Source organism: Salmo salar, chromosome 27, assembly GCF_965601325.2.
Source record: "Salmo salar chromosome 27, fSalSal1, whole genome shotgun sequence".
Lineage (NCBI taxonomy): Eukaryota > Metazoa > Chordata > Actinopteri > Salmoniformes > Salmonidae > Salmo > Salmo salar.
In genome coordinates, this window is record NC_138317.1 from 26,040,001 (window position 1) to 26,051,239 (window position 11,239).

Below are 11,239 nucleotides of genomic sequence, written 5' to 3' on the forward strand. Positions count from 1 at the left end.
TCCCTCTCAACTCTTCATAACGTTTGTCTCTCTCTCTCTCCCCTCTTCATAACGTTTGTCTCTCTCTCTCCCCTCTTCATAACGTTTGTCTCTCTCTCTCCTCTTCATAACGTTTGTCTCTCTCTCTCTCCTCTTCATAATGTTTCTCTCTCTCTCTCTCCTCTTCATAACGTTTGTCTCTCTCTCTCTCCTCTTCATAACATTTGTCTCTCTCTCTCTCCTCTTCATAATGTTTCTCTCTCTCTCTCCCCTCTTCATAACGTTTGTCTCTCTTTCTCTCCTCTTCATAACGTTTGTCTCTCTCTCTCTCCCCTCTTCATAACTTTTCTCTCTCTCTCTCTCTCCCCTCTTCATAACGTTTGTCTCTCTCTCTCTCCTCTTCATAACGTTTGTCTCTCTCTCTCTCCTCTTCATAACGTTTGTCTCTCTCTCTCTCCTCCTCTTCATAACGTTTGTCTCTCTCTCTCTCCTCTTCATAACGTTTGCTCTCTCTCCTCTCTCTTTCTCTCTCTCTCTCCTCTTCATAACGTTTGTCTCTCTCTCTCTCCCCTCTTCATAACGTTTGTCTCTCTCTCTCTCTCCTCTTCATAACGTTTGTCTCTCTCTCTCTCCTCTTCATAACGTTTGTCTCTCTCTCTCCCTCTCTCTCCTCTTCATAACGTTTCACTCTCTCTCTCTCTCCTCTTCATAACGTTTGTCTCTCTCTCTCTCCTCTTCATAACGTTTGTCTCTCTCTCTCTCTCTCTCTCTCTCCCCTCTTCATAACGTTTGTCTCTCTCTCTCTCTCCTCTTCATAACGTTTGTCTCTCTCTCTCTCCTCTTCATAACATTTGTCTCTCTCTCTCTCCTCTTCATAATGTTTCTCTCTCTCTCTCTCCTCTTCATAACGTTTGTCTCTCTCTCTCCTCTTCATAACGTTTGTCTCTCTCTCTCTCCCCTCTTCATAACTTTTCTCTCTCTCTCTCTCCTCTTCATAACGTTTGCTCTCTCTCTCCTCTTCATAACGTTTGTCTCTCTCTCTCCTCTTCATAACGTTTGTCTCTCTCTCTCTCCTCTTCATAACGTTTGCTCTCTCTCTCTCTCTCTCCTCTTCATAACGTTTGTCTCTCTCTCTCTCCTCTTCATAACGTTTGTCTCTCTCTCTCCTCTCTCTCTCTCTCTCTCCTCTTCATAACGTTTGTCTCTCTCTCTCTCTCCTCTTCATAACGCTCTTCATAACGTTTCTCTCTCTCTCCCTCTTCATAACGTTTGCTCTCTCTCTCTCTCTCCCCTCTTCATAACGTTTGTCTCTCTCTCTCCCCTCTTCATAACGTTTGTCTCTCTCTCTCTCCTCTTCATAACGTTTGTCTCTCTCTCTCTCCCCTCTTCATAACGTTTGTCTCTCTCTCTCTCCCCTCTTCATAACGTTTGTCTCTCTCTCTCTCCCTCTCTCCTCTCCTCTTCATAACGTTTGTCTCTCTCTCTCTCTCTCTCTGTCCTCTTCATAACGTTTCTCTCTCTCTCTCTCTCTCATAACGTTTGTCTCTCCCTCCTCTTCATAACGTTTGTCTCTCTCTCTCTCCTCTTCATAACGTTTGTCTCTCTCTCTCTCTCCTCTTCATAACGTTTGTCTCTCTCTCTCTCCTCCTCTTCATAACGTTTGTCTCTCTCTCTCTCTCTCCTCTTCATAACGTTTCTCTCTCTCTCTCCTCTTCATAACGTTTCTCTCTCTCTCTCTCTCTCCTCTTCATAACGTTTGTCTCTCTCTCTCTCCCTCTTCATAACGTTTCTCTCTCTCTCTCTCTCTCCTCTTCATAACGTTTGTCTCTCTCTCTCCCCTCTTCATAACGTTTCTCTCTCTCTCTCTCTCGTTTGTCTCTCTCTCTCTCTCTCCTCTTCATAACGTTTGTCTCTCTCTCTCTCCTCTTCATAACGTTTGTCTCTCTCTCTCTCCTCTTCATAACGTTTGTCTCTCTCTCTCTCCTCTTCATAACGTTTGTCTCTCTCTCTCTCTCTCTCTCTCTCCTCTTCATAACGTTTGTCTCTCAACCTCCTCTTCATAACGTTTGTCTCTCTCTCTCTCTCTCTCTTCATAACGTTTGTCTCTCTCTCTCTCTCCTCTTCATAACGTTTGTCTCTCTCTCTCTCTCCTCTTCATAACGTTTCTCTCTCTCTCTCTCCTCTTCATAACGTTTGTCTCTCTCTCTCTCCCCTCTTCATAACGTTTGTCTCTCTCCCTCTCTCTCCGCTTCATAACGTTTCTCTCTCTCTCTCTCCGCTTCATAACGTTTGTCTCTCTCTCCCTCTCCTCTTCATAACGTTTGTCTCTCTCTCTCTCCCCTCTTCATAACGTTTGTCTCTCTCTCTCTCCCCTCTTCATAACGTTTGTCTCTCTCTCTCTCTCTCCTCTTCATAACGTTTGTCTCTCTCTCTCTCTCCCCTCTTCATAACGTTTGTCTCTCTCTCTCTCTCCCCTCTTCATAACGTTTGTCTCTCTCTCTCTCTCTCCTCTTCATAACGTTTGTCTCTCTCTCCTCCTCTTCATAACGTTTGTCTCTCTCTCTCTCTCCTCTTCATAACGTTTGTCTCTCTCTCCCTCTCTCTCTCCTCTTCATAACGTTTGTCTCTCTCTCTCTCTCCCTCTTCATAACGTTTCTCTCTCTCTCTCTCCTCTTCATAACGTTTGCTCTCTCTCTCTCTCTCTCTCTCTCTCCTCTTCATAACGTTTCTCTCTCTCCCTCTCTCTCTCTCTCTCTCTCCTCTTCATAACGTTTGTCTCTCTCTCTCTCCTCTTCATAACGTTTGTCTCTCTCTCTCTCTCCTTCTTCATAACGTTTGTCTCTCTCTCTCTCCCCTCTTCATAACGTTTGTCTCTCTCTCTCTCTCCCTCTTCATAACGTTTGTCTCTCTCTCCTCTCTCTCTCCTCTTCATAACGTTTGTCTCTCTCTCTCTCTCCCCTCTTCATAACGTTTGTCTCTCTCGCTCTCTCTCTCTCCTCTTCATAACATTTGTCTCTCTCTCTCTCTCCTCTTCATAACGTTTGTCTCTCTCTCTCTCTCTCCTCTTCATAACGTTTGTCTCTCTCTCTCTCTCCCCTCTTCATAACGTTTGTCTCTCTCTCTCTCTCTCTCCTCTTCATAACGTTTGTCTCTCTCCCCTCTTCATAACGTTTGTCTCTCTCTCTCTCTCTCTCTCCTCTTCATAACGTTTGTCTCTCTCTCTCTCTCCTCTTCATAACGTTTGTCTCTCTCTCTCCTCTTCATAACGTTTGTCTCTCTCTCTCTCTCCTCTTCATAACGTTTGTCTCTCTCTCTCCCTCTCTCTCTCCTCTTCATAACGTTTCTCTCTCTCTCTCTCCTCTTCATAACGTTTGTCTCTCTCTCTCTCTCCTCTTCATAACGTTTCTCTCTCTCTCTCCCCTCTTCATAACGTTTGTCTCTCTCGCTCTCTCTCTCCTCTTCATAATGTTTGTCTCTCTCTCTCCCCTCTTCATAACGTTTGTCTCTCTCTCTCTCTCCTCTTCATAACGTTTCTCTCTCTCTCTCTCTCTCCCCTCTTCATAATGTTTCTCTCTCTCTCTCTCTCCCCTCTTCATAATGTTTCTCTCTCTCTCTCTCTCCCCTCTTCATAATGTTTCTCTCTCTCTCTCTCTCTCCCCTCTTCATAACGTTTCTCTCTCTCTCTCTCCTCTTCATAACGTTTGTCTCTCTCTCTCTCTCCCCTCTTCATAACGTTTGTCTCTCTCGCTCTCTCTCTCCTCTTCATAATGTTTGTCTCTCTCTCTCCCCTCTTCATAACGTTTGTCTCTCTCTCTCTCCTCCTCTTCATAACGTTTCTCTCTCTCTCTCTCTCTCTCCCCTCTTCATAATGTTTCTCTCTCTCTCTCTCTCCCCTCTTCATAATGTTTCTCTCTCTCTCTCTCTCCCCTCTTCATAATGTTTCTCTCTCTCTCTCTCTCTCCCCTCTTCATAATGTTTCTCTCTCTCTCTCGTTTGTCTCTCTCTCTCTCCCCTCTTCATAATGTTTCTCTCTCTCTCTTCTCTCCCCTCTTCATAATGTTCTCTCTCTCTCTCTCTCCCCTCTTCATAATGTTTCTCTCTCTCTCTCTCTCTCCTCTTCATAACGTTTCTCTCTCTCTCTCTCCCCTCTTCATAATGTTTCTCTCTCTCTCTCCCCTCTTCATAATGTTTCTCTCTCTCTCTCTCTCTCCCCTCTTCATAATGTTTCTCTCTCTCTCTCTCCTCTTCATAACGTTTCTCTCTCTCTCTCTCTCCCCTCTTCATAACGTTTGTCTCTCTCTCTCTCCCCTCTTCATAATGTTTCTCTCTCTCTCTCGTTTGTCTCTCTCTCTCTCCCCTCTTCATAATGTTTCTCTCTCTCTCATTTGTCTCTCTCTCTCTCTGCCCTCTTCATAATGTTTCTCTCTCTCTCTTTTTCTCCCCTCTTCATAACGTTTCTCTCTCTCTTTTTCTCTCCTCTTCATAACGTTTCTCTCTCTCTCCTCTTCATAACGTTTCTCTCTCTCTCTCTCCTCTTCATAACGTGTGTCTCTCTCTCCCTCTCTCCCCTCTTCATAATGTTTGTCTCTCTCTCTCTCCCTCTCTCCCCTCTTCATAACGTTTCTCTCTCTCCTCTTCATAACGTTTGTCTCTCTCTCTCTCTCCCCCCTCTTCATAACGTTTGTCTCTCTCTCTCTCCCCTCTTCATAACGTTTCTCTCTCTCTCTCGTTTGTCTCTCTCTCTCTCCCCTCTTCATAATGTTTCTCTCTCTCTCATTTGTCTCTCTCTCTCTCTGCCCTCTTCATAATGTTTCTCTCTCTCTCTTTTTCTCCCCTCTTCATAACGTTTCTCTCTCTCTTTTTCTCTCCTCTTCATAACGTTTCTCTCTCTCTCCTCTTCATAACGTTTCTCTCTCTCTCTCTCCTCTTCATAACGTGTGTCTCTCTCTCCCTCTCTCCCCTCTTCATAATGTTTGTCTCTCTCTCTCTCCCTCTCTCCCCTCTTCATAACGTTTCTCTCTCTCCTCTTCATAACGTTTGTCTCTCTCTCTCTCTCCCCCCTCTTCATAACGTTTGTCTCTCTCTCTCTCCCCTCTTCATAACGTTTCTCTCTCTCTCTCTCCCCTCTTCATAACGGTTGTCTCTCTCTCCCTCCCTGATGCTGTTTGGGAAACCCTGCTGTACATGATAACCTAGTCAACAACAGTACTTGGTACCCTGACTCCACATATTCAAAGCTAAAACACTGTTTCTCAACTCACCAACAGACTCTATTGTCTTCTTCCTTTGACCACTCAGAAGAAAACTAGAGCTTGAGAACTGATATGACAGAGATGTGAGATGACTGTCTGATACACTGGTAAGCAACACACCCCCAAACCAGACTGACACTAGCCCACAGACTGAAATAGATATATATATCTATCTATCTATCTCTCTCTCTCTCTCTCTCATGGGTGATACCCTGTACTAAACAGACATTTGCATACTCTCTCATGGGTGATACCCTGTACTAAACATACATTTGCATACTCTCTCATGGGTGATACCCTGTACTAAACAGACATTTGCATACTCTCTCATGGGTGATACCCTGTACTAAACAGACATTTGCATAGATTTAAAAAAGCAGCGACACTATATAAAAATAGTGTTTTGGAGATACGCCATGTCAAGACACTCATTCCACCCCCCCTGCAGGAAAAGACACTGGGTGTGCAGGCTTCTGCTCCAGCACCTGATTCAGCTAATCAAGGTCCTGATGACAAGCTGATTAGTAGACTCATGTTAAAGCAGGGATGGATCAAAAGCTTGCACACCCAGCAACTCTCAAGGAGGGATGGCCACCCTTGATCTACAGGCAGCCGCCACTCTCCCACCCCTCAAACAGTTAGAAGGTTACTGGTTCATATCCCACCTAAACCACTACACGCTCTAGCTAACAGACATGGAGGGGTTTTCAAACATAAACCATTTTCTCAGGACTGAAAACTCATACACACACCACCCTCATTCATCACAATAACAAACATGCAAACACACCGTTTCCTGCCCCATCTACTTCAGATAAACGGCTCCCTGCTGGGCATTCACACACACACACACACACACACACACACACACACACACACACACACACACCTACAGTTGAAGTCGGAAGTTTACATACACTTAGGTTGGAGTCATTAAAACTCGTTTTTCAACCACTCCACAAATTTCTTGTTAACGAACTATAGTTTTGGCAAGTCGGTTAGGACATCTACTTTGTGCATGACACAAGTAATTTTTCCAACAATTGTTTACAGACAGATTATTTCACTTATAATTCACTGTATCACAATTCCAGTGGGTCAGAATTGTACATACACTAAGTAGATTGTGCCTTTAAACAGCTTGGAAAATTCCAGAAAAAAATCTCATGGCTTTGGAAGCTTCTGATATGCTAATTGACATCAGTTGAGTCAATTGGAGGTGTACCTGTGGATGTATTTCAAGGCCTACCTTCAAACTCAGTGCCTCTTTGTTTGACATCATGGGAAAATCAAAAGAAATCAGCCAAGACCTCAAAAAGAAAATTGTAGACCTCCACAGGTCTGGTTCATCCTTGGGAGCAATTTCCAAATGCCTGAAGGTACCATGTTCATCTGTACAAACAATAGTACGCAAGTATAAACACCATGGGACCATGCAGCCATCATACCACTCAGGAAGGAGACATGTTCTGTCTCCTAGAGATGAACGTACTTTGGTGTGAAAAGTGCAAATCAATCCCAGAACAACAGCAAAGGACCTTGTGAAGATGCTGGAGGAAACAGGTACAAAAGTATCTATATCCACAGTAAAACGAGTCCTATATCGACATAACCTGAAAGGCAGCTCAGCAAGGAAGAAGCCACTGCTCCAAAACCGCCATAAAAAAAAGTCAGACTTCGCTTTGCAACTGCACATGGGGACAAAGATCGTACTTTTTGGAGAAATGTCCTCTGGTCTGTTTCGGTTTGGCCATAATGACCATCATTATGTTTGGAGGAAAAAGGGGGAGGCTTGCAAGCCAAAGAACACCATCCCAACCGTGAGGCACGGGTGTGGCAGCATCATGTTGTGGGAGTGCTTTGCTGCAGGAGGGACTGGTGCACTTCACAAAATAGATGGAATCATGAGGTAGGAAAATTATGTGGATATATTGACACAACATCAAGACATCAGTCAGGAAGTTAAAGTTTGGTCGCAAATGGGTCTTCCAAATGGACAATGACCCCAAGCATACTTCCAAAGTTGTGGCAAAATGGCTTAAGAACAACAAAGTCAAGGTATTGGAGTGGCCATCACAAAGCCCTGACCTCAATCCTATAGAACATTTGTGGGCAGAACTGAAAAAGCGTGTGCGAGCAAGGAGGCCTACAAACCTGACTCAGTTACACCAGCTCTGTCAGGAGGAATGGGCCAAAATTCACCCAACTTATTGTGGGAAGCTTGTGGAAGGCCACCGGAAACGTTTGACCCAAGTTAAACAATTTAAAGGCAATGCTACCAAATACTAATTGAGTGTATGTACACTTCTGACCCACTGGGGATGTGATGAAAAAAATAAAAGCTGAAATAAATCACTCTACTATTATTCTGACATTTCACATTCTTAAAATAAAGTGGTGATCCTAACTGACCTAAAACAGGGATTTTTTACTAGGATTAAATGTCAGGAATTGTGAAAAGCTGAGTTGAAATGTATTTGGCTAAGGTGTATGTAAACTTCCCACTTCATCTGTATGTGGCGTAAATTTCAGTTGGTATACAGAATTAGAATCCATACTCATTCTTCCCTTTCTCACTCTCTCTCCTGGCTAACAGGAAACACCACAGGATGCAGAGTGAGTGAAGCAGGAGTGATAGGACACTGCGAAGTGAGCTGTCACTGAGCCCAACATTCTTTTTTCTCAAAGTATAAACTTCAATGTAGTGAAAGAGAGCAAGAGAGGATAGTGGGGAAATACAGAGAAGGGGGGAGAAAGAGACCGAGGCAGGGAGAGAGAGAGAGGCAAAGAGGGGTGATAGTGAGAGGAACCGTGGGAGGTGGGGGACAGAAAGAGAGAGAGAGGCAGAGAGGGGGGGTAGTGAGAGGAACAGTGGGAAGTGGGGGACAGAAAGAGAGAGAGAGGCAGAGACTGGGGATAGTGAGAGGAACAGTGGGAAGTGGGGGACAGAGAGAGAGTAATGTAGGGGGAGGGAGGGGATGGAAAAGTTCTGGGAAGTCAGGTGTCTCAGGGACTTCCTGTTTCCACGTGATGTCATTACATCCTCCTCCAGAGAGAAATGGAGCGCAAGAGTGAAAGAAGGTTTCAGTGTGCGTCAAAGAAAGACTGACGGAGAAAAAGTGTTTGAAAGCTGAAGTGAAGTGCACAATGGCAGTACCTGAGATTCTGATAGCAGTAACCTTCTGGCTGCTGCTTCACGTCACAGACACATTCCCCCCGTCAGACCCGGGAATCAAACCAGCAACCTTCCACTTACTGGTGCACCCCTCTAAACTCCAGGTGGGGTTAAGGTTGTGTTAAGGTTGTACTAGTATTCTCTGTAGTAACTCAACTGTGTCATGGTGGGAAAGCGGAGTTTGCAGCCCCACAGCTAGGCTACGCCCACTTCCTTCCGCACAGCCCAGGGGCTAAAGGCAGGAAGTGAATTCGTAGAGAAACAAGATGTGATGAAGCCAGGCTTCAGATAGCCTAATCACGTCTCTCTCCCTCCCTACATCTTCTCTTGTTCTCTCACTGTTTCTCCTCTCTCCAGTACCAAACCTGAAGGGACAGTGAAGCAGTGCTCCACGTCTGAATTTGCATAGCCTTGATCTCTAGCCTACAACTACAACTAGTAGGAGGGCTTATGTGAATAGCCTACAGAACAGGCCCACCGTAGCCTGCCTCTGGCCTACTACCAACAGGTCTGGATCTTTATCGCACACAGACTGCGCTGCGCACCCTGTAATCCACAGAGCTTAAGGTTCAAGCCCCTGCTCCCTTTTCTCTCCTATAAGTCAATTCCGTTATTGCTCTGTAATTTGATTTCAAAATAACTGACTTGACAGGCTCAGTGTGAACTGCAGGCTACAGCACGACAAGGGAAGTGTTGCTGGCATAAGCACCACCGCATTTTGCGCAGCACTTCACTCTTCACTGGCCAAACTTCCTTCTTTTTTTAAATGCCCAAAGTTTCTCAACACACTCATTCAGCAATAACAAAAAGGACACGGTTTCACAAACATTTTGGTTTGATTAAATAACAGAGTGATTTTTAAAAAAAGGGTTTGTGAGAGAAGCGCAAGATGTGTCTGTGGCCAAGCTCTGGGAAACCCTCACATGGGCACCGAAACCAGGTACTTAGTCCAGAATATCACTTTAACACAATGAGAGAGAGAGAGAGAGAGAGAGACACACAGAGGTTATGAAGGGGGGAGAGAGAGCAACACAGAGGTTATGAAGGGGGGAGAGAGAGCAACACAGAGGTTATGAAGGGGGGAGAGAGAGCAACACAGAGGTTATGAAGGGGGAGAGAGAGAGACACACACACAGAGGTTATGAAGGGGGAGAGAGAGAGCAACACAGAGGTTATGAAGGGGAGAGAGAGAGAGCAACACAGAGGTTCTGAAGGGGGGAGAGAGAGAGACAGAGGTTCTGAGGGGGTAGAGAGAGAGACAGAGGTTCTGAAGGGGGGAGAGAGAGAGACAGAGGTTCTGAAGGGGGGGGAGAGAGAGAGAGACAGAGGTTCTGAAGGGGGGGAGAGAGAGAGAGACAGAGGTTCTGAAGGGGGGGGAGAGAGAGAGAGACAGAGGTTCTGAAGGGGGAGAGAGAGAGAGAGAGAGACAGAGGTTCTGAAGGGGGGGGAGAGAGAGACAGAGGTTCTGAAGGGGGGGAGAGAGAGAGAGACAGAGGTTCTGAAGGGGGGAGAGAGAGACAGAGGTTCTGAAGGGGGGGGGAGAGAGACAGAGGTTCTGAAGGGGGGGGGGGAGAGACAGAGGTTCTGAAAGGGGGGAGAGAGAGACAGAGGTTCTGAAGGGGGAGAGAGAGACAGAGGTTCTGAAGGGGGAGAGAGAGACAGAGGTTCTGAAGGGGGGGGAGAGAGAGAGAGACAGAGGTTCTGAAGGGGGGACAGAGAGAGAGAGACACACACAGAGGCTCTGAAGGGGGAGAGAGAGAGGTTCTGAAGGGGGAGAGAGAGAGACAGGTTTTGAAGGGGGGAGAGAGAGACGCAGAGGTTCTGAAGGGGGAGAGAGAGAGAGAGAGAGAGAGAGAGAGAGAGACAGGTTCTGAAGGGGGGAGAGAGAGAGAGAGGTTCTGAAGGGGGAGAGAGAGAGAGACAGGTTCTGAAGGGGGGAGAGAGAGAGACAGGTTCTGAAGGGGGGAGAGAGAGAGACAGAGGTTCTGAAGTGGGGAGGGAGAGAGAGACAGGTTCTGAAGGGGGAGAGAGAGAGAGACAGGTTCTGAAGGGGGAGAGAGAGAGAGAGACAGAGGTTCTGAACTGGGGAGGGAGAGAGAGAGATGCGCATTCATACTGGTGTCTGCTTCAGCACAGATATTGAGGGGAAGGCAAAACAACGTTACAATTTACACTACTACACACAGATGTATTTACTTAGCCATACAAAACACCGACACTTAGTTTAGGCTACAGAGGTTGAGACTCACTTACACTCTCCCACTGCTAAACACACATCGACTGACTTACCGGAGAGCACTACGGGTCGCCCGGCAGAGAAAGGTGTGAACAGCACCGGGGAGGTAAAATTCCAGGCGCTCGAGACAGAACGGGATGAGACAGCTGAGCGCTCCTCGCGTGAGGGAATGTGGATGCGCGGCGCGCTCTCTGTGTCCGGAAGGGTTGGATTGACTGACACGCGCAGTGACTGACGTCCACTCCAAAGCGCGCTCCCTGGATGCTTGTGTCACTCTCACGGAATAAAAAAAAAATAAAATTGGAATCCGGGGCTTCTTAATTACGTCTTGCAACGGAAATCGTTTACCATTTAAGAACCAAACGGAAGCAAATAGAACGAAATGGGAAGGGACCTACATTAATTTGTCCAATAGAAACGATCATTTTCGTTGCAAAACGTTTTCCGTTTGGAGTGAACGGTTTGTTACAAAACGTTGCAACAGACGAAACGTTTTGCAACAGAATGGGCGTAATGAATACAGCCCTGATTTTGACTTTGAATAACAAAATTCATGTAGAAATTGAATTGTTCAAACGCCGGTGCAAAACGTCGGTG

At 46.0% G+C, this 11,239-nt stretch overlaps 1 protein-coding gene across 3 annotated transcripts in view; it reads right to left on the minus strand.

Moving 5' to 3' along the window:
- The window catches only part of yrk (Yes-related kinase), a 21,512-nt gene extending 10,560 nt beyond the window's left edge, over nt 1-10,952 (minus strand). For 2 of the 3 annotated variants that reach the window (XM_014178171.3, XM_014178169.3), the window contains exon 1: nt 10,696-10,952. The gene's annotated coding sequence lies outside the window, so the exon portion shown is untranslated. Of the gene's footprint in view, nt 1-8,388; nt 8,569-10,695 lie in introns of those variants that run through there. The other variant, XM_014178170.3, reaches the window with a different exon arrangement.
- Between the last annotated feature and the right edge of the window lie 287 nt (nt 10,953-11,239).